This window comes from Schistocerca serialis, chromosome 4 (genome assembly GCF_023864345.2).
Source record: "Schistocerca serialis cubense isolate TAMUIC-IGC-003099 chromosome 4, iqSchSeri2.2, whole genome shotgun sequence".
Lineage (NCBI taxonomy): Eukaryota > Metazoa > Arthropoda > Insecta > Orthoptera > Acrididae > Schistocerca > Schistocerca serialis.
The window spans coordinates 171,451,024-171,475,542 of NC_064641.1; the positions used below are offsets into that span (position 1 = coordinate 171,451,024).

The 24,519-nt window shown below is 44.2% G+C and overlaps 1 non-coding gene across 1 annotated transcript; it reads left to right on the forward strand.

The window, feature by feature from the left end:
- The first annotated feature begins 23,578 nt into the window (after nucleotides 1–23,578).
- On the forward strand, nucleotides 23,579–23,653 carry Trnap-cgg (transfer RNA proline (anticodon CGG)). The gene has a single exon. It is a non-coding gene; the product is annotated as a tRNA-Pro (tRNA).
- The last annotated feature ends 866 nt before the right edge of the window (nucleotides 23,654–24,519 follow it).

A 24,519-nucleotide genomic window follows, 5' to 3' on the forward strand; every position in this document is an offset into this window, starting at 1 on the left:
CCAGAGGAAAATGGTCAAGACGTTACGGAAATTCAGGTCATTTGCAAAATATAAAATTTCCCATGGTTCCATTTTAAAGCACAAGCTGATACACGTTTGGTATTGTATCTGCGCGTGTTATTTTACAGTGTTGCCTTATTACGATGACCAGTTCTTCAGTGTCATCTATATTATCATCGATTAGAACATCGTCAGAGCAGCGGATGTTTTTCATCCACGATCTGATGTTTTGTAAAGTCTCGGGTGTCCGTCCGGGTCACGTCTTTCGGTTCTCCATGACGTTTCGGCAACACTGTATCGTAGTTAGCTGGAGGAGCGAAGCGTTCCTAGTAATCGGTAAAATGCGCAGATCAGTCCCCTTTTCAACAAAAATCGCCTAACAGAGGCACAAAACTATAGCCCTACTAGCTACACCCCGCGGGATTAACCACGGTTATAAAGAAATTTTAATGCCGAAACTCAATATTCACCCGTGTGTGCCGTCACAAAAGTATCGCTTGGAGGCATTGTGGCGAGCCACTTGCGGCCCAGCAAACTGCGCGACATCGAAAAAAAAAAAACACCAAATTTGAGACGATGTGAGAAGCTAACAGAATACATGTCGCTCACAACTCACCGTTTACTTAATGAAAAAACGAATCTCTGCGATAATTTAACGCATTCATTTGATAGTTAACTTTTAAGTCACTTTACCGATCCCATGCGAACAGTACTCGCACTGAGTATTCCAGGAGAACAGTAATTTTTCCGGAATAAAAGGAATCCTGCGTGCTGATTCAGGGTATAGGCTACCTGAATCCATGAAAACAGCGCCCAGGGAAATTTGCGCCCATCCAGAAATCTGTGAAATCTGCTCCCAGTACCTCCTCTCTTTGTGTCACGGCTTACCTGCGCCCGGACCGTCGTAATTGCTCTAAACTACCTGCTCTCCAGACACGGATATGCTGCGCCCCGATAGACCTCCTCTGATACAGTAGCCGAGTGTCTGAACAAATAGCCTTAATACCGGTCTACCTGTCGTAGAGCTGACATCGTACGACTTGTGCATTTCTGTCACAATAGTTCCGATATGGAAGTTCGAATGACCATTCGCGGTAAGCCATGCTGCTACTATGAAGGTTATTCTTAGACAGTAAAGAGAAAAAGAAGACGGGATTGCGACGTGGCGCTGTTCAAGATAGAAAGCAAAACGCTGGTGATGAATGCTTAAAACCAAGGATTCGACGGTTGTTTTTCAAATCGAGCATCAATGTGGAGCTTCGAGTGTCGCTCGGTTGGAAGACTTTGGTTCAAGAGAAGAAAAGGGCACGAAAGAAAGAGACTTCTATTTCCAAAGTACGAGGGCAGTTCAGAAAGTAAGTTCCGATCGGTCGCGAAATGAAAACCAAAGTGAAATTCAAAACTTTTTTATTCTCGTCAGTTAACCCCACCTTTCAGCTACCTCTCCGACCTAGACTTCTGCCGTGGCGTTGTACAACCTTCCCAGTACCCTCGTCACAGAAAACAGCCGCCTGTGCTTTCCACCAATTCTCTACAGTGGTCTGCCTTTCATTGTCTGTGCCAAAATGTTGACTTCGTAGTCATCGGCTCATGTGAGTAGAGATGTACAACGGAGGGGACCAATTAAGGGCTGTATTGTGGGTGATGAACCACTTCCCATCGAAAACGCTGCAGGAGCGTCTTCAGTGCCCCTGCAGAATGCGGCTGAAAATTGTCTTGGAGAAAGAAACGTATGGCATTCATGTTATGTAGGTTGCATAGCTTTAGGCTAAATCAGCTACCAGGCAATTCTAGATGATAACTTTGCGCTCTGAACTGAAAAGAGCGACGTGAAGCGATCGAAAGGCACACTAAAGACACTGCCCAACACATATGTCCAAAGTTCCATCGGATTTTCACAGTGGTTTCCACTTCGCGCCCAATCGGACCTTAATTTCTGAATACGCCTCGTATATTCAGAAGAGCTGGGTTGCCTGCATAATCGAGGGTATGATTTTCTCACTGAAATGCCAGAGAAGCAAGCAATGTAGAGAGTGGTGTTTTTTTTTTAACTCGAGCATCAATGTGGAGCTCCGAATGTCGCTCGGTTGCAAGGCTTTGAACCAGGCGAAGAAAAGGGCATAAGATGAAGAAACTTGTATTTCTAAAGTACGAGGGCAGTTCGGAAAGTAAGATCCGATCGTCTCCAAATAGTCGCCACTTCGACTTAGACATTTGTCGCGGCGTTGTATAACCTTCCCAGTATTCTCGTCACAGAAAACAGCCGCCTGTGCTTTCCGCAAATTCTCTACACTTGTCTGCCTTTCATTGTTTGTGCCAAAATGAGGGAGATGAGAGAGATCCTCAGACAAGAGAAGAATCTGCTTTGAAGCAGAGTTACTACTTATGAATGATGTCAGCAGTTTCTGTTAAACGACGACAAATTACAAGAAAGGTTAGTGGAAGAGCAAGGCGAGAAGCTCTAAGAAGTAAACAAGAATTTTTTTATGGATGGTGCTTTCAAAGTACTGCAGCAAACAGTTTTCGCAAACGTACACCATTCACGCCGACACTGGGAGTACTAATAATGACGCAAACATATATCCAGTTGCCCTTGCTCTATTGTCAAACAAAAGAAAAGACATGTACATCGTCTTTTCCTAAATTTGGTGGAAAATATTTCAGAATAAAAACCTGCAAACGTGACCATAGATTTCGAATAAGCGGTGATTTCTGCGATTGAAGTTGTACTACCGACAGCCAAAGTCCATGGACGTTGTTTCTACACGAAAAAGCCTCTCTGCAGAAAAGTGAAAGATCTAGGACTTACTTATGAATACACAGAAAACGAAGAAGTGAAACAACCAATTCGCATGAGTGCTGCGCTGGCGTTCCTATGGCCTGAAGATGTATGTAATGGCTGGCTCGATATACATTCACATGCACCGAATATCCGTAGACTTTCTGAGTTTTTTGAGTACTTTGTAGATAGATGATTGGAAAATGAAGGAAACTCTACCAACCTTTGGTGTTTCTACTAACTGCGCCATCGAACGACCAATGCTGTAGAAGGCTGGCTGCACGAAATTAATAACATGTTTGCTAAACCAAATCCTAAAATCAACAAAGTAATTTGGTGTACGAAAAGAGGGGCACAAAATTCAGCGGGCGCGTTGATGAGGGCAAAGATGGGTATGGAACGTAGACAAAAAAATTCTACATGAAACAGGATGCAAGGTTTGAAAAAAATGGTAAAAATGTACGAAGAGGATGGTGAGATTAGGGCTTGCTTGAAAGATATTCCTTACCTATAAAAACTTGACTAAATTTTTCAGAAGTACATAGACAGAAAACTATACAAAGTGCAAATAGCAACTCTTAAATTAAAAAAAAAAGCAAACAGTTAATTGATTATTAAGGAAATAGAACAAGTACGAAGACCCCTTTGGTGGCAGGTGACCAGCACGTAGCTTAGAATTTCTTCCTTCTTTTTCAGCTGCAAATTTTGAAATTGATCTTCTAGTATCGGTATCCTTAGCTAGCTCATTTTTTATTGACTAACTGCTAAATAAGTCAGTCATGCTTAACTCATAGTGGGCCCAAGATAATTATTAATTAATCTGATTTTTGAAAAAGAATTCTCTTACATAACGCTATCGAAACACATGAAGTTAAGAAAAATCTTTGCGCCAAAATAAAGTTGGGAACAGTTTCGGAAAAAAATGTTCTTAGTGGCGAAATTTGTGCAAGGATACCGCCTTGAGGAATCTCACGATAATTATCAGCAGATTTTTGTATAATCACGGAAAGTTTCGTTTCTAAAGTTTTAACCAAATGACTAGGATCTGAAGCAGCATCTGATATACGTTCCATGGTTTTGCAATGTGTATAGATTTCTTGTAGAAAGCTGTCGGTGCGCTCTTAACAATGACGTTCTCAGTTCTCAGCGTTGTGAATAGTATGGCTTGAAAATACGAGCTCTGAAACCTCTAGGTAACGTCCCTCAGCTCTTCTACCTGCCGTGCAAGAGGATTAGAGGACCCTTACTCGACCCCTTCTGGGCGCAAATTTCAATGGGCGCAGGTTTCATTACACCATGCTATCTCCATTCCAAAGTTCATCCAAATCTGGCCAGACGCTTCAGCGTAAAGGAATAACAAACATACTAACTCGACGAAGAAATAAAATTACCAATTTCTTGTTCGGTGCAGTGTAAATTCTACAATATTTGTATGTCATCTGCCCTCACGTGTGCGCCCGCTACCAGCGGATACGCTCGTATTTCACAATAAAATCCAACCTCACTAAACGTTTACCGCGTTCTACATGTAAAGGAAAGACTTCTCTCTGAAGTACAGCATTTGAATGACACTATTGTTGTGAGTATCCAAGCGTTTCAGAAGCTTTAAGATACTCCTAACGCCTGGCAGCTAAAATGCAAAGTGCTTGTATGGAAATATGAATTAAACACATTGAGGATTGAATAAGCACTGTATTCATTAAGATGAATCTTACGTAAGACACATTAAAGAAAATAAAAGCATTTTCACAAATACGATACAGTTCAAAAGTCAAAGAGTACATAGGTTTTCCTAAGTATAATTGCTGCTCCACATTTCGCGTTATATTCTTCAAATCCATAAATATCTTACACTACACACTTTTAAATGTTGCCAGTGTGTTAATTCATGGTACAACCTAGTTCCATTCCAAATTTGCTCCCAATCTGTCCAGCCGTTTCACTGTAAAGGAGTAACACTTTCGCGTTGCTAATACGAGGGATATTCGGAAAGAAAGTTCCGATCGGTCAAGAAATGGAAACCACTGTGTCTCTAGCATGCCTGCCGGTTACATCACTTCACTCTTTTCAGTTCTGAGCGCATGGTGAGCACATAAAGATGCGTAGAAAATGGCGTCTCCCGCGGAGTATGAGGTCCTGGTGAGAGATTTCGCCTGATGTTATGCAGCCCACATTACAGAACTGTCATATGGTTCCTATTTTGTGACAATTCTCGGTCGCAGTCTGCAGGGGCAATGAAAATGCTCCTGCAGCGTTTTCGATGCGAAGTGTTTGATCACCCGCATTACATCCCGTAATTGGCTCCATCAGTGTTTCATCTCTGCTCACATGAACTACTGGCTATGAAGGCAACATTTTTGCACAGACAACGAGCTACAGATGCGCGTGGAGAATTGGCAGGAAGCACAGGATGCTGCCTTCTATGACGAGGGTATTGGAAAGTTGGTACAACGCTACGACAAATGTCTAAGTCGGAGTGGTGACTATGTAGAGCAGTGGCTGGAAGCTGTAGCTAACTGTTGCAGATAAAATATTTCTGATTTTCAAAGTGGTTTCCATTTGCGATCAATCGGAACTTACTTTCCGAATAGCCCTAGTATACAGGGTGGTCCATTGATCGTGACCGGGCCAAATATCTCACGAAATAAACGTCAAACGAAAAAACTACAAAGAACAAAACTTGTCTAGCTTGAAGTGGGAAACCAGATGGCGCTATGGTTGGCCCACTAGATGGCGCTGCTATAGGTCAAACGGATATCAAATGCGTTTTTTTTTAAAAATAGGAACCCCATTTTTATTACATATTCGTGTAGTACGTAAAGAAATATGAATGTTTTAGTTGGACCACTTTTTTCGCTTCGTGATAGATGGCACTGTAATAGTCACAAACATATGGCTCACAATTTTAGACGAACAGTTGGTAACAGGTAGGTTTTTTAAATTAAAATACAGAACGTAGGTACGTTTGAACATTTTATTTCGGTTGTTCCAATGTGATACATGTACCTTTGTGAACTTGCCATTTCTGAGAACGCATGCTGTTACAGCGTGATTACCTGTAAACACCACACTAATGAAATAAATACTCAAAATGATGTCCGTCAACCTCAATGCATTTGGCAATACGTGTAACAACATTCCTCTCAATAGCGAGTAGTTCGACTTCCGTAATGTTCGCACATGCATTGACAATGCGCTGACGCATGTTGTCAGGCGTTGTCGGTGGATCACGATAGCAAATATCCTTCAACTTTCCCGAGAGAAAGAAATCCGGGGACGTCAGATCCGGTGAACGTGCGGGCCATGGTATGGTGCTTCGACGATCAATCCACCTGTCACGAAATATGCTATTCAATACCGCTTCAACCGCACGCGACCTATGTGCCGGACATCCATCATGTTGGAAGTACATCGCCATTCTGACATGCAGTGAAACATCTTGTAATAACATCGGTAGAACATTACGTAGGAAATCAGCATACATTGCACCATTTAGATTACCGTCGATAAAATGGGGGCCAATTATCCTTCCTCCCATAATGCCGCGCCATACATTAATTCGCCAAGGTCGCTGATGTTCCACTTGTCGCAGCCATCGTGGGTTTTCCGTTGCCCAATAGTGCATATTATGCCGGTTTACGTTACCGCTGTTGGTGAATGACACTTCGTCGCTAAATAGAACGCGTGCAAAAAATCTGTCACCGTCTCGTAATTTATCTTGTGCCCAGTGGCAGAACTGTACACGACGTTCAAAGTCGTCGCCATGCAATTCCTGGTGCGTAGAAATATGGTACGGGTGCAATCGATGTTGATGTAGCATTTTTGAGATTCTCGATTCTCGCGCAATTTGTCTGCTACTGATGTGCGGATTAGCAGCGACAGCAGCTAAAACACCTACTTGGGCATCATCATTTGTTGCAGGTCGTAGCTGACGTTTCACATGTGGCTGAACACTGCCTGTTTCCTTAAAGAACGTAACTATCCGGCGAACGGTCCGGACACTTGGATAATGTCGTCCAGGATACCGAGCAGTGTACATAGCACACGCCTGTTGGGCGTTTTGATCACAATAGCCATACATCAACACGATATTGATCTTTTCCGCAACTGGTAAACGGTCCATTTTAACACGGGTAATGTATCACGAAGAAAATACCGTCCGCACTGGCGGAATGTTATGTGATACCACGTACTTATACGTTTGTGACTATTACATCTATCACAAAGCGAAAAAAGTGGTCCAACTAAAACATTCATATTTCTTTTCGTACTACACGAGCATATAATAAAAAATGGGGGTTCCTATTTTAAAAAAAAACGCAGTTGATATCCGTTTGACCTATGGTAGCGCCATCTAGCGGGCCAACCATAGCGCCATCTGGTTTCCCCCTTCAAGCTAGACGAGTTTCGTTTTTTGTCGTTTTTTCGTTTGATGCTTATTTCGTCAGATATTTGGCCCGGTCACTATCAATGGACCACCCTGTATATGGAATATAACTCATGACAGTCTATTGTAGAATTTTAGTACACATTTCATGATCACGTAATATGATATTTCTGGAGGTAGAAAATCTCCTATGTAGGAATCAACGTGGATTCCGCAGACAACGCTCGTGTGAAATGTAGCTCGCTTTGTTCGTCCACGAGACCCAGAAGGTAGCAGAGACCGGCGCTGAAGTTGATACCGTGTTCCACGACTTCCGGAAGACATTCGATACAGGTCCGCGCTGTTACCCAATGATCAAAATACGAGGGTATGGAATGTCAGACCAGATTTGTAACTTGACTGAAGAGTTTCTCATATCTTTACACGTAAATGTAACTTCGAGTGTCACGAAGGACCATTATACAGTGATAAGCCAAAACATTATGACCACCTGCTCAAAAGCTTGTTTGTCCGTCTTTGGACCAAAATAAATAACTGATTATGCGTATCAGGGATCCGACAGTTTATTGGTAGGTTGGTGGAAGTATGTAGCATCGGATTTCTATGGACAGGTCATGTAATTCGCGTAAATAATGGGCCACTAATTTGCATACGTGGTGCTGGCGCCCGATAGTGATTCAGATGCGTTCCATAGGATTTACATCAGGGGAATTTGGTCGCCGAGACATCAACGTGAGTTCACTATAATGCTCCTCAAACATCTATGCCACTGTTCTGACTCCAAGACACGGTAAATTATACTGCTGAAAGATGACAACGCCGTCAGGGAAGATACCGAGCATGAAGGGACGCAAGTGGTTCGCAGCTGTCTGTGTCTTCGATTACTATCACAGACCCACGCAAGCGCAGGAGAATCTCTACCATAGCATAATACTGCTCCCACCAGCCTGTGTCAGCAGTGGAACAACTAGGGCATCAGCACATTTTGTTAGTGCGGAGCTTCTCTCCTAATACAAGTATTTTTCCATATTATACGATGGTTCTGAGCGTCAAAAATTTGTTATGTGTTTCCTGGTTTCGAAATCCGTCCGCAAATAATTTCGCCATTAGTCCACTTCGCCTTGCAACTTGCGAAATAAATTTATATGCAAAAGCAGCCGTTGCCAAAACAGCCACTGTCTAGACCATTTTCATCGGACTTTCTATTGCTTGCATTTCGTATTGCAGCACAAGTTATAAAACACAGTCCATAACATAATTTCCTCCATTACGAATTTCTGAATAAGTGATATAAACTTTAAGGTTTTTTGCCGCTGAAATTTTATTTCGGTACCGAATTTGTATCGCGTGAACACAACAAATTTGCAGCGGTTTATTGCAAGAACAGACACTTGCGCACATATTTACACAGACAGATCTTTGCGTGTGTACGGGCCTTGAGTTCGTATGTCAGATGGCGAATCCACGCAGGAGGGTACATATCATCAGCAGAAACGGTTATCTGTCCCAGCGATGGAGAACAAAATATGATCATTTGTAATTGTATTGTTTAAGTGCACTCATCAAGCTTTCCGTTTTTGTGAGATGAATAGAGTTTCTCAACAGATAATTACTTAAAAAATTTATGTTTGAATTCATTATTCAGGCTTTCCATGGAATTACAATAAGTAGATACTAGCGGCGTTTGAAAAGTCCGTGCAAAAATAAAAACTACTTATGTGTTTGGGGTAAACCTTTTCTTTTTTTTAGACTTACACACTTCTTCCAACGCTGTTCTAATTTGCTGATTCCTTCCGAATAATAGGAATTGTCCAAGTCTGCAAAATAGCTATTAGTTGCTGCAATCACCTCCTCGTCTGAATAAAATCATTATCCCGCCAGGCATTTCTTCAAATTGAGGAACAAATTGTAGTCCAAGGGAGCCAAGTCTGGAGAAAAGGGGGGATGAGAAACGAGTCGGAATCCTATTCCCATTAATTTTGCGACCACAGCTGCTGAGGTGTGTGCTGGTGCGTTGTTGTGATGGAAAATGAGTTCTTTGCGGTCCAATCGCCGGCGTTTTTCTTGCAACTCTGTTTTCAGACGGTCCAATAACGATGAAAAGTATGCACCTGAAATGGTTTTACCCTTTTCCAGATAGTCGATGAGGATTATCCCCTGCGAATCTCGAAAGACAGTCGCCTTAACCTTTCCGGCCGAAGGAATGGTGTTCGCCTTTTTTGGTGCAGATTCAACCTTGGTAACTCATTGTTTAGATTGTTGTTTGGTCTCAGGAGTATAGTAATGAATCCATGTTTCATCCACAGTGACGAAAGGACGCTTAAAATCCTGCGGATTCTTCCTGAACAGCTGCAAACCATCCTTGCAACACTTCACACAACTCCGTTTTTAGTCAAGCGCGAGCAATCGCGGAACCCATCTTACGGATAGCTTTCTCTTGTCCTAATGTTTATGCAAAATATTATGTATCCGTTCATTCGAGATGATCACAGCACTAGCAATCACACGCACCTTAATTCTTCTGTCATCTATCACCATATCACAGATTTTATCAATTATTTCTGGAGTCGTAAGACCCACAGGGCGTCCAGAAGGTTCAGCATCAGTTGTGCCCATATGGCCACAACGAAAATTTTGAAACCACTTTTAAACTGTTATAATCGAAGGTGCAGGGTCACCGTAATGTTTATCAAGCTTCTCTTTAGTCTCCTGAGGCGTTTTGCCTTTCATAAAGTAATGTTTAATCACCACACTAAATTCTTTTTCGTACATTTTTTGACAATCACTCGACTTCCTTGGTTCACACGAACGCCAAACACAAAGAAATAGACCAATATGGCTGAAACGTGGTGTGCGCATTTTCCAAAGATGCTACTAACTAAAAATGAACTCGATACGACCCCGTGGTGACATTTCTCGGACTTTTCAAACGCCCTCGTATACTGAAAAGTGACAAAATTTGTTCCAAATGATTTATTTTGATGAGGTACTTTACAAGTATACAAAACAGAAATAAAGGAAAAGTTGACATGTATGCAGGGTTTGGAAAAAATAATATGAACGCCATGAAATATACACTTAGTGATCAAAAGTATCCGGACACCCCCAAAAACATATGTTTTTCATACTAGGTGCACTATGATACCACCTACTGCCAGGTCCTCCGCATCAGCGACCTCAGTTGTCATTAGATATCGTGAGATGTCCTCACGGACTTCCAACGCAGTCAGGTGATTGGGTGTCACTTGTGTCACATGTCTGACCGCGAGATTTCCACACTCTTAAACATCTCTAGGTCCACTGTTTCCTACAAAGATCGCCAACAGTTGAAGAGGGTCGAAATGTGTAATAGGCAGACATCTTTCCAGATCTTCACACAGGAATTCCAAACTGCATCAGGATCCACTGCAAGTACTATGACAGTTAGGCGGAAGGTGAGAAAACTTGGATTTCATGGTCGAGTGGCTGCTCATACGCCACACATCACGCCGGTAAATGCCAAACGACGCCCAGCTTGGTGTAAGGAGCGTGAACATTGGGCGATTGAGCAGTGGAAAAACGCTGTGTGGAGTGACGAATTGCGGTACACAATGTGGCGATCCGATTACAGGGAGTGGGCATGGCTAATGCCTGGTGAACGTCATCTGCCAGCGTGTGTAGTGCCAACAGTAAAATTCGGAGTCAGTGGCGCGGTGGTCTAGCGGTTCTGGCGCTGCAGTCCGGAACCGCGGGACTGCTACGGTCGCAGGTTCGAATCCTGCCTCGGGCATGGGTGTGTGTGCTGTCCTTAGGTTAGTTAGGTTTAAGTAGTTCTAAGTTCTAGGGGACTTATGACCTAAGATGTTGAGTCCCATAGTGCTCAGAGCCATTTGAACCATTTTTTCGGAGTCAGTGGTGTCATGGTATGGTCGTGTTTTTCATGGAGGGGGCTTGCACCCCTTGTTGTTTGGCGTGGCACTCACACAGCACAGGCCTTCATTGATGTTTTAAGCACCTTCTTGCTTCCCACTGTTGAAGAGCAATTCGGGGATGGCGATTGCATCTTTCAACACGATCGAGCACCTGTTCATAATGCACGGCCTGTGGAGGAGTGGTTACACGACAATAACATCCTTGTAATGGACTGGCCAGCACCGAGTCCTGATCTGAATCCTTTTTTTTTTTCATCAGTCTACTGACTGGTTTGATGCGGCCCGCCACAAATTCCTTTCCTGTGCTAACCTCTTCATCTCAGAGTAGCACTTGCAACCTACGTCCTCAATTATTTGCTTGACGTATTCCAATCTCTGTCTTCCTCTACAGTTTTTGCCCTCTACAGCTCCCTCTAGTACCATGGAAGTCATTCCCTCATGTCTTAGCAGATGTCCTATCATCCTGTCCCTTCTCCTTATCAGTGTTTTCCACATATTCCTTTCCTCTCCGATTCTGCGTAGAACCTCCTCATTCCTTACCTTATCAGTCCACCTAATTTTCAACCTTCGTCTATAGCACCACATCTCAAATGCTTCGATTCTCTTCTGTTCCGGTTTTCCCACAGTCCATGTTTCACTACCATACAATGCTGTACTCCAGATGTACATCCTCAGAAACTTCTTCCTCAAATTAAGGCCGGTATTTGACATTAGTAGACTTCTCTTGGCCAGAAATGCCTTTTTTGCCATAGCGAGTCTGCTTTTGATGTCCTCCTTGCTCCGTCCGTCATTGGTTATTTTACTGCCTAGGTAGCAGAATTCCTTAACTTCATTGACTTCGTGACCATCAATCCTGATGTTAGGTTTCTCGCTGTTCTCATTTCTACTACTTCTCATTACTTTCGTCTTTCTCCGATTTACTCTCAAACTATACTGTGTACTCATTAGACTGTTCATTCCGTTCAGCAGATCATTTAATTCTTCTTCACTTTCACTCAGGATAGCAATGTCATCAGCGAATCGTATCACTGATATCCTTACACCTTGTATTTTAATTCCACTCCTGAACCTTTCTTTTATTTCCATCATTGCTTCCTCGATGTACAGATTGAAGAGTAGGGGCGAAAGGCTACAGCCTTGTCTTACACCCTTCTTAATACGAGCACTTCGTTCTTGATCGTCCACTCTTATTATTCCCTCTTGGTTGTTGTACATATTGTGTATGACCCGTCTCTCCCTGTAGCTTACACCTACTTTTTTCAGAATCTCGCACAGCTTGCACCATTTTATATTGTCAAACGCTTTTTCCAGGTCGACAAATCCTATGAAAGTGTCTTGATTTTTCTTTAGCCTTGCGTCCATTATTAGCCGTAACGTCAGAATTGCCTCTCTCGTCCCTTTACTTTTCCTAAAGCCAAACTGATCGTCACCTAGCGCATTCTCAATTTTCTTTTCCATTCTTCTGTATATTATACTTGTAAGCAGCTTCGATGCATGAGCTGTTAAGCTGATTGTGCGATAATTCTCGCACTTGTCAGCTCTTGCCGTCTTCAGAATTGTGTGGATGATGCTTTTCCGAAAGTCAGATGGTATATCGCCAGACTCATATATTCTACACACCAACGTGAATAGTCGTTTTGTTGCCACTTCCCCCAATGATTTTAGAAATTCTGATGGAATGTTGTCTATCCCTTCTGCCTTATTTGACCGTAAGTCCTCCAAAGCTCTTTTAAATTTCGATTCTAATACTGGATCCCCTATCTCTTCTAAATCGACTCCTGTTTCTTCTTCTATCACATCAGACAAATCTTCACCCTCATAGAGACTTTCAATGTATTCTTTCCACCTATCTGCTCCCTCCTTTGCATTTAACAGTGGAATTCCCGTTGCACTCTTAATGTTACCACCGTTGCTTTTAATGTCACCAAAGGTTGTTTTGACTTTCCTGTATGCTGAGTCTGTCCTTCCGACAATCATATCTTTTTGGATGTCTTCACATTTTTCCTGCAGCCATTTCGTCTTAGCTTCCCTGCACTTCCTATTTATTTCATTCCTCAGCGGCTTGTATTTCTGTATTCCTGATTTTCCCGGAACATGTTTGTGCTTCCTCCATTCATCAATCAACTGAAGTATTTCTTCTGTTGCCCATGGTTTCTTCGCAGTTACCTTCTTTGTACCTATGTTTTCCTTCCCAACTTCTGTGATGGCCCTTTTTAGAGATGTCCATTCCTCTTCAACTGTACTGCCTACTGCGCTATTCCTTATTGCTGTATCTATAGCGTTAGAGAACTTCAAACGTATCTCGTCATTCCTTAGTACTTCCGTATCCCACTTCTTTGCGTATTGATTCTTCCTGACTAATGTCTTGAACTTCAGCCTACTCTTCATCACTACTATATTGTGATCTGAGTCTATATCTGCTCCTGGGTACGCCTTACAATCCAGTATCTGATTTCGGACTCTCTGACTGACCATGATGTAATCTGATTGAAATCTTCCCGTATCTCCCGGCCTTTTCCAAGTATACCTCCTCCTCTTGTGATTCTTGAACAGGGTATCCGCTATTACTAGCTGAAACTTGTTACAGAACTCAATTAGTCTTTCTCCTCTTTCATTCCTAGTCCCAAGCCCATATTCTCCTGTAACTTTTTCTTCTACTCCTTCCCCTACAACTGCATTCCTGTCGCCCATGACTATTAGATTTTCGTCCCCCTTTACATACTGCATTACCCTTTCAATATCCTCATACACTTTCTCTATCTGTTCGTCTTCAGCTTGCGACGTCGGCATGTATAGCTGAACTATCGTTATCGGTGTTGGTCTGCTGTCGATTCTGATTCGAACAACCCGGTCACTGAACTGTTCACAGTAACACACCCTCTGCCCTACCTTCCTATTCATAATGAATCCTACATCTGTTATACCATTTTCTGCTGCTGTTGATATTACCCGATACTCATCTGACCAGAAATCCTTGTCTTCCTTCCACTTCACTTCACTGACCCCTACTATATCTAGATTGAGCCTTTGCATTTCCCTTTTCAGATTTTCTAGTTTCCCTACCACATTCAAGCTTCTGACATTCCACGCCCCGACTCGTAGAAAAAAAATGGTTCCGATGGCTCTGAGCACTATGGGACTTAACATCGATGGTCATCAGTCCCCTAGAACTACTTAAACCTAACTAACCTAAGGACATCACACAACACCCAGTCATCACGAGGCGGAGAAAATCCCTGACCCCGCCGGGAATCGAACCCGGGAACCCGGGGGTGGGAAGCGAGAACGCTACCGCACGACCACGAGCTGCGGACGACTCGTAGAACGTTATCCTTTCGTTGATTATTCAATCTTTTTCTCATGGTAACCTCCCCCTTGGCAGTCCCCTCCCGGAGATCCGAATGGGAGACTATTCCGGAATCTTTTGCCAATGGAGAGATCATCAAGACACTTCTTCAATTACAGGTCACATGTCCTCTGGATACACGTTACGTGTCTTTAATGCAGTGGTTTCCATTGCCTTCTGCATCCTCACGTCGTTGATCATTGCTGATTCTTCCGCCTTTAGGGGCAATTTCCCACCCCTAGGACAAGAGAGTGCCCTGAACCTCTATCCGCTCCTCCGCCCTCTTTGACAAGGTCGTTGGCAGAATGAGGCTGACTTCTTATGCCGGAAGTCTTCGACCGCCAATGCTGATTATTTATCAAAATTTAGGCAGTGGCAGGGATCGAACCCGGGACCGTAGACGTTTTGATTATGAATCAAAGACGCCACCCCTAGACCACGGGTCGTTCTTATCTGAATGCTATAGAGGTGTCGATGTCGGTCGGTGAGGCCTGGCACGAAGTCGGCGTTCCAAAATATCCCAAAGGAGTTCTATATCTGAATCCTATGGACCCGTGGTCTAGGTGTAGCGTCTTTGATTCATAATTAAAACGTCTACGGTCCCGGGTTCGATCCCTGCCACTGCCTAAATTTTGATAAATAATCAGCATTGGCGGTCGAAGACTTCCGGCATAAGAAGTCAGCCTCATTCTGCCAACGACCTTGTCAAAGAGGACGGAGGAGCGGATAGAGGTTCAGGGCACTCTCTTGTCCTAGGGGTGGGAAATTGCCCCTAAAGGCGGAAGAATCAGCAATGATCAACGACGTGAGGATGCAGAAGGCAATGGAAACCACTGCATTAAAGACACGTAACGTGTATCCAGAGGACATGTGACCTGTAATTGAAGAAGTGTCTTGATGATCTCTCCATTGGCAAAAGATACCGGAATAGTCTCCCATTCGGATCTCCGGGAGGGGACTGCCAAGGGGGAGGTTACCATGAGAAAAAGATTGAATAATCAACGAAAGGATAACGTTCTACGAGTCGTCCGCAGCTCGTGGTCGTGCGGTAGCGTTCTCGCTTCCCACCCCCGGGTTCCCGGGTTCGATTCCCGGCGGGGTCAGGGATTTTCTCCGCCTCGTGATGACTGGGTGTTGTGTGATGTCCTTAGGTTAGTTAGGTTTAAGTAGTTCTAGGGGACTGATGACCATCGATGTTAAGTCCCATAGTGCTCAGAGCCATCGGAACCATTTTTTTTCTACGAGTCGGGGCGTGGAATGTCAGAAGCTTGAACGTGGTAGGGAAACTAGAAAATCTGAAAAGGGAAATGCAAAGGCTCAATCTAGATATAGTAGGGGTCAGTGAAGTGAAGTGGAAGGAAGACAAGGATTTCTGGTCAGATGAGTATCGGGTAATATCAACAGCAGCAGAAAATGGTATAACAGATGTAGGATTCATTATGAATAGGAAGGTAGGGCAGAGGGTGTGTTACTGTGAACAGTTCAGTGACCGGGTTGTTCGAATCAGAATCGACAGCAGACCAACACCGATAACGATAGTTCAGCTATACATGCCGACGTCGCAAGCTGAAGACGAACAGATAGAGAAAGTGTATGAGGATATTGAAAGGGTAATGCAGTATGTAAAGGGGGACGAAAATCTAATAGTCATGGGCGACAGGAATGCAGTTGTAGGGGAAGGAGTAGAAGAAAAAGTTACAGGAGAATATGGGCTTGGGACTAGGAATGAAAGAGGAGAAAGACTAATTGAGTTCTGTAACAAGTTTCAGCTAGTAATAGCGGATACCCTGTTCAAGAATCACAAGAGGAGGAGGTATACTTGGAAAAGGCCGGGAGATACGGGAAGATTTCAATCAGATTACATCATGGTCAGTCAGAGAGTCCGAAATCAGATACTGGATTGTAAGGCGTACCCAGGAGCAGATATAGACTCAGATCACAATATAGTAGTGATGAAGAGTAGGCTGAAGTTCAAGACATTAGTCAGGAAGAATCAATACGCAAAGAAGTGGGATACGGAAGTACTAAGGAATGACGAGATACGTTTGAAGTTCTCTAACGCTATAGATACAGCAATAAGGAATAGCGCAGTAGGCAGTACAGTTGAAGAGGAATGGACATCTCTAAAAAGGGCCATCACAGAAGTTGGGAAGGAAAACATAGGTACAAAGAAGGTAACTGCGAAGAAACCATGGGCAACAGAAGAAATACTTCAGTTGATTGATGAATGGAGGAAGCACAAACATGTTCCGGGAAAATCAGGAATACAGAAATACAAGCCGCTGAGGAATGAAATAAATAGGAAGTGCAGGGAAGCTAAGACGAAATGGCTGCAGGAAAAATGTGAAGACATCCAAAAAGATATGATTGTCGGAAGGACAGACTCAGCATACAGGAAAGTCAAAACAACCTTTGGTGACATTAAAAGCAACGGTGGTAACATTAAGAGTGCAACGGGAATTCCACTGTTAAATGCAAAGGAGGGAGCAGATAGGTGGAAAGAATACATTGAAAGTCTCTATGAGGGTGAAGATTTGTCTGATGTGATAGAAGAAGAAACAGGAGTCGATTTAGAAGAGATAGGGGATCCAGTATTAGAATCGAAATTTAAAAGAGCTTTGGAGGACTTACGGTCAAATAAGGCAGAAGGGATAGACAACATTCCATCAGAATTTCTAAAATCATTGGGGGAAGTGGCAACAAAACGACTATTCACGTTGGTGTGTAGAATATATGAGTCTGGCGATATACCATCTGACTTTCGGAAAAGCATCATCCACACAATTCTGAAGACGGCAAGAGCTGACAAGTGCGAGAATTATCGCACAATCAGCTTAACAGCTCATGCATCGAAGCTGCTTACAAGTATAATATACAGAAGAATGGAAAAGAAAATTGAGAATGCGCTAGGTGACGATCAGTTTGGCTTTAGGAAAAGTAAAGGGACGAGAGAGGCAATTCTGAAGTTACGGCTAATAATGGACGCAAGGCTAAAGAAAAATCAAGACACTTTCATAGGATTTGTCGACCTGGAAAAAGCGTTTGACAATATAAAATGGTGCAAGCTGTGCGAGATTCTGAAAAAAGTAGGTGTAAGCTACAGGGAGAGACGGGTCATACACAATATGTACAACAACCAAGAGGGAATAATAAGAGTGGACGATCAAGAACGAAGTGCTCGTATTAAGAAGGGTGTAAGACAAGGCTGTAGCCTTTCGCCCCTACTCTTCAATCTGTACATCGAGGAAGCAATGATGGAAATAAAAGAAAGGTTCAGGAGTGGAATTAAAATACAAGGTGTAAGGATATCAGTGATACGATTCGCTGATGACATTGCTATCCTGAGTGAAAGTGAAGAAGAATTAAATGATCTGCTGAACGGAATGAACAGTCTAATGAGTACACAGTATAGTTTGAGAGTAAATCGGAGAAAGACGAAAGTAATGAGAAGTAGTAGAAATGAGAACAGCGAGAAACCTAACATCAGGATTGATGGTCACGAAGTCAATGAAGTTAAGGAATTCTGCTACCTAGGCAGTAAAATAACCAATGACGGACGGAGCAAGGAGGACATCAAAAGCAGACTCGCTATGGCAAAAAAGGCATTTCTGGCCAAGAGAAGTCTACTAATGTCAAATACCGGCCTTAATTTGAGGAAGAAGTTTCTGAGGATGTACATCTGGAGTACAGCATTGTATGGTAGTGAAACATGGACTGTGGGAAAACCGGAACAGAAGAGAATCGAAGCATTTGAGATGTGGTGCTATAGACGAAGGTTGAAAATTAGGTGGACTGATAAGGTAAGGAATGAGGAGGTTCTACGCAGAATCGGAGAGGAAAGGAATATGTGGAAAACACTGATAAGGAGAAGGGACAGGATGATAGGACATCTGCTAAGACATGAGGGAATGACTTCCATGGTACTAGAGGGAGCTGTAGAGGGCAAAAACTGTAGAGGAAGACAGAGATTGGAATACGTCAAGCAAATAATTGAGGACGTAGGTTGCAAGTGCTACTCTGAGATGAAGAGGTTAGCACAGGAAAGGAATTTGTGGCGGGCCGCATCAAACCAGTCAGTAGACTGATGAAAAAAAAAAAGGATTCAGATCAGGACTCGGTGCTGGCCAGTCCATTACAAGGATGTTATTGTCGTGTAACCACTCCTCCACAGGCCGTGCATTATGAACAGGTGCTCGATCGTGTTGAAAGATGCAATCGCCATCCCCGAATTGCTCTTCAACAGTGGGAAGCAAGAAGGTGCTTAAAACATCAATGAAGGCCTGTGCTGTGTGAGTGCCACGCCAAACAACAAGGGGTGCAAGCCCCCTCCATGAAAAACACGACCATACCATGACACCACTGACTCCGAAAAAATGGTTCAAATGGCTCTGAGCACTATGGGACTCAACATCTTAGGTCATAAGTCCCCTAGAACTTAGAACTACTTAAACCTAACTAACCTAAGGACAGCACACACACCCATGCCCGAGGCAGGATTCGAACCTGCGACCGTAGCAGTCCCGCGGTTCCGGACTGCAGCGCCAGAACCGCTAGACCACCGCGCCACTGACTCCGAATTTTACTGTTGGCACTACACACGCTGGCAGATGACGTTCACCAGGCATTAGCCATGCCCACTCCCTGTAATCGGATCGCCACATTGTGTACCGCAATTCGTCACTCCACACAGCGTTTTTCCACTGCTCAATCGCCCAATGTTCACGCTCCTTACACCAAGCTGGGCGTCGTTTGGCATTTACCGGCGTGATGTGTGGCGTATGAGCAGCCACTCGACCATGAAATCCAAGTTTTCTCACCTTCCGCCTAACTGTCATAGTACTTGCAGTGGATCCTGATGCAGTTTGGAATTCCTGTGTGAAGATCTGGAAAGATGTCTGCCTATTACACATTTCGACCCTCTTCAACTGTTGGCGATCTTTGTAGGAAACAGTGGACCTAGAGATGTTTAAGAGTGTGGAAATCTCGCGGTCAGACATGTGACACAAGTGACACCCAATCACCTGACTGCGTTGGAAGTCCGTGAGGACATCTCACGATATCTAATGACAACTGAGGTCGCTGATGCGGAGGACCTGGCAGTAGGTGGTATCATAGTGCACCTAGTATGAAAAACATATGTTTTTGGGGGTGTCCGGATACTTTTGATCACTAAGTGTATATTTCATGGCGTTCATATTATTTTTTCCAAACCCTGCATACATGTCAACTTTTCCTTTATTTCTGTTTTGTATACTTGTAAAGTACCTCATCAAAATAAATCATTTGGAACAAATTTTGTCACTTTTCAGTATACGAGGGCGTTTGAAAAGTCCGAGAAATGTCACCACGGGGTCGTATCGAGTTCATTTTTAGTTAGTAGCATCTTTGGAAAATGCGCACACCACGTTTCAGCCATATTGGTCTATTTCTTTGTGTTTGGCGTTCGTGTGAACCAAGGAAGTCGAGTGATTGTCAAAAAATGTACGAAAAAGAATTTAGTGTGGTGATTAAACATTACTTTATGAAAGGCAAAACGCCTCAGGAGACTAAAGAGAAGCTTGATAAACATTACGGTGACCCTGCACCTTCGATTATAACAGTTTAAAAGTGGTTTCAAAATTTTCGTTGTGGCCATATGGGCACAACTGATGCTGAACCTTCTGGACGCCCTGTGGGTCTTACGACTCCAGAAATAATTGATAAAATCTGTGATATGGTGATAGATGACAGAAGAATTAAGGTGCGTGTGATTGCTAGTGCTGTGATCATCTCGAATGAACGGAGGGGGAGGTTACCATGAGAAAAAGATTGAATAATCAACGAAAGGATAACGTTCTACGAGTCGTCCGCAGCTCGTGGTCGTGCGGTAGCGTTCTCGCTTCCCACGCCCGGGTTCCCGGGTTCGATTCCCGGCGGGGTCAGGGATTTTCTCCGCCTCGTGATGACTGGGTGTTGTGTAATGTCCTTAGGTTAGTTAGGTTTAAGTAGTTCTAAGTGATCTGAGTCTATATCTGCTCCTGGGTACGCCTTACAACCCAGTATCTGACATCGACACCTCACCTCAGTGCAGCACTCCGTGAAGAAAGGGCTGCCATTCCACAAGAAACCTTCCAGTACCTGATTGAACGTATGCCTACGAGAGTGGAAGCCGTCATTAAGGCTACCTGGGACTCTTCATCGAGCGTAAGCTAACCTAAGGTGTACAGAAAACATGTAACTAAAAAATATGAAATTGCTGTCAACATAATCAGACCTATGACGTGACTTGTGTGGGGCTTGAACGTTGGTACAGCACTAACGCTTTAACGTATGATGGTACGTCCTATCACTGATTAAGAAAGTGGTTGTTATTGATCTGCCCCTGACAGTCACGTATCTCAGCAGAATTAATAAATTCCAATATAAAGAGTTGAGATCTTCAGTTGAAGCAACGCGCTCCACCTCTACCAACGTACCCTTGATTGAAGCACATGAACCTATACATCTACGATGGTGGTACGTCTGTGCAAAATTTCAACTGAAAAGGAATCAATACAAATTATCAAGCTGCAATCGATCATCTATACAGTGCTTAACTAGGCGCTTCTGGATCACTAGAACTCTTTCTCCCTTAGTCCAAGCGTACTTAGATACTCGGGAGGTTTCAAGGAACTTCATTAGGGTACCTAAATTAAATAGTTTTGGCACGTGAACGCAGTAACTGGCGTTACGTTTGAGCATGAGGCCCACATCAATAATAAAACTTTGGCGCAGTTTATAAGATAGCATCCGGAGGCAACCTACACGGTTGTGCATAACGTATGGGTGAAAGTAACTTTTGCGTGATGTGTCGCTGTCGACGATGATGATAGGAAATATCGTGTGACTAGGGCCTCCCGTCGGGTAGACCGTTCGCCAGGTGCAAGTCTTTACGGTTTGACACCACTTCGGCGACTTGCGCGTCGATGGTGATGAAATTATGATGATTAGGACAACCCAACACCCAGTCCCTGAGCGGAGAAAATCTCCGAACCTGGACCCTTAGGATTGACATTCTGTCGCGCAGACCACTCGGCTACCGGGGGCAGACTGATGATGATGATGATATTTAGTTCGTAGGGCACTAAACTGCGAGGTTACGAGCGCCCGTACAAATTCCCAATCTTTTCTTTGTCTAGTCTCGCCACTTTCCCGAATGACGATGAAATGATGAGGGCAACACAAACACCAAGTGCCCGGGCGAAGAAAATCCCCGACCCGGCCAGGAATCGAACCCAGGAGACCGTGATCCAGAGACAGCACAGCAACGCTAACCACTTGACCGCTGTCACTGCCGAGTAACATAGCTCGATGAAACTGGGACCGTACACAGAAAGAACTGCTATAGTATAGCACAGAAGTAACTGGAAGAAATACGCAACGAGACGACAAGAAATAACACTTTCATTCAATGATAATAATTACACTGAAGTCACCGCGATTCATGATAGCCCCCTGGACATTACAAAAATAGTTTAAATGGCTCTAAGCACTATGGGACTCAACTGCTGAGGTCATTAGTCCCCTAGAACTTAGAACTACTTAAACCTAACTAACCTAAGGACATAACACACACTCATGCCCGAGGCAGGATTCGAACCTGCGACCGCAGCAGCAGCGCGGTTCCGGACTGAAGCGCCTAGAACCGCTCGGCCACAGCGGCCGGCCCTGGACATTAAAAAAGGCACGACATGGTTGTTAATAGTGTATTACGGTGTGTTGTCACACCGGATGTCAAAGTAGGCCCTGCAAAGTGCATCCATGTTGGTCATAGTGTTGTGGCAGGGCTTTCCATTCCTCCATCAGCGCAGTTGACAACTGATACATAATCGTTGGTGCATGTGGACGTGCTGGAGTACGTCTCCCCAACGCATCCACACGTACTCGTGGGGATTCAAGTCAGGGGAACGGGCAGGAATGTCCATTCGCCGAATATAATCTCGTTGGAAGAGCTCCTGCACCTGAGCTGTTCGTTGCGGTCGAGCGTTGTCGTCTACAAAAATGAAGTGAGGGCCGAGTGTACCACTGAAAAGACGCCATGGGGAAGGAGTACAGTGTCACAACAACGTTGAGCGGTGAGTGCTCTGTGTTCAGAGATTTGGAGGTCTGTACGCCCATACAACATTGTGCATTCCCAGACCACAACACCTGGTCCACCAAAACGGTCATGTTCGACACTGCTGGACGTGCCATTCTATGGCGAGAGGGGGGGGGGGGGGGCAGTAAGGCACTCAGGAACATTGTCGAATATGATCGCTCTGGTGGTCGAGGTGTATGATCTGTGGAGGTGTAATGCTGCATTCTCGTACTGATCTCCCAGCCTTTGAACAACGGCAACTCGCTGTTCGATGTTATTCTGACACCGTATTCTTCAACATGTGCGTGTTTTCATAGACGCATTCGTCCCTGTCTTCATTATTTTTGGATGACAATGTGCGACAGCTTCGTACAGTGCAGGAACGAAATGATATTCGACGAATGGTCTGGCCTGTCCGTTTCTTCGCCGGCCGCTGTGGCCGTGCTGTTCTGGCGCTGCAGTCCGGAACCGCGGGACTGCTACGGTCGCAGGTTCGAATCCTGCCTCGGGCATGGGTGTGTGTGATGTCCTTAGGTTAGTTAGGTTTAAGTAGTTCTGAGTTCTAGGGGACTTATGACCTAAGATGTTGAGTCCCATAGTGCTCAGAGCCATTTTTTCCGTTTCTTCGACTTGAATTCCATCGAGTATGTGTGGTATGCGTTGTGAAGACGTACTGCAGCACGTCCGCGTGCACCAACGACCATCCTGAGTTGTCACCCGCACTGGTGGAAGCATGGAACCCATTACTACGAGAACTTCTCACCTAGCTTGTGGTCAGCAAGGGAGGATGTTGTAAGCATGCATCGCTACCCGTGGTGATCAGACACCTTATCAAGAACCATTTCTCGCCTTTTTTAACGTCCTGGGAACCAACATGAATCACGGTGACTTCAGTGTAGTTACTGACTTTGAACAAAAGTCCCATGAAACTTCCTGGCAGATTAAAACTGTGTGCCAGACCGAGACTCGAACTCGGGACCTTTGCCTCCTGCAGGAGAGCTTTTGCGAAGTTTGGAAGGTAGGAGCGGAATTAAAAGCTGTGAGGACGGGTCTTGAGTCGTGCTTGGGTAGCTCAGTTGGTAGAGCACTTGCCCGCGGAAGGCAAAGGTCCCGAGTTCGAGTCTCGGTCCGGCACACAGTTTTAATCTGCCAGGAAGTTTCATATCAGCGCACACTCCGCTGCAGAGTGAAAAATTCATTCTGGAAACTTCCCCTAGGCTGTGGCTAAGCCATGTCTCTGCAATATCCTTTCTTCCAGGAGTGCTAGTTTTGCAAGGTATGCAGGAGAGCTTCTGCGAAGTTTGGAAGGTAGGAGACGAGGTACTGGCGGAATTAAAAGCTGTGAGGACGGGTCGTGAGTCGTGCTTGGGTAGCTCAGTTGGTAGAGCACTTGCCCGCGGTAGGCAAAGGTCCCGAGTTCGAGTTTCTGCCCGGCACACAGTTTTAATCTGCCAGGAAGTTTCATATCAGCGCACACTCGGCTGCAGAGTGAAAATTTCATTCTGGATAAGTCCCATGTTTGTTCACTCATTGTGTATTTCTTTCAGTTGGCTTCTATACTATACCGTAGTGGTTTCATGGAGCTATGTCAGTCGGCTGTGACACAGCATGCGGAAGGTATTTTAATTTTTAAGAGTTGCACACCAGTGCATATCTATACTGGCTGTACCAAAACCAGTGACTCAATTGGAAAGGCGTACTACATACATTATTTGCTGAAGTCCGGGCTATCCAAACTACCAAAAGACGCAAGTATCACGACCGCTGAACTTGTTTCGATACTGGAAGCATTAAATTTCTGCTCGTAGATAATAGTATCTCTGTATTTCCCACTCATCCGCTCTAATAGTATTTAAAAATATTAGCGCCTGTTTGAATGAAAATCCCATTGTATATAAGATTACCGAAGTGCCGGAATCCATGCGTGAAGAAGGCCATTCCGTTAATTTCGCTTGGGTAAAATCACACTGTGCAATCACTGGCAGCTGACCTGTCAACTGC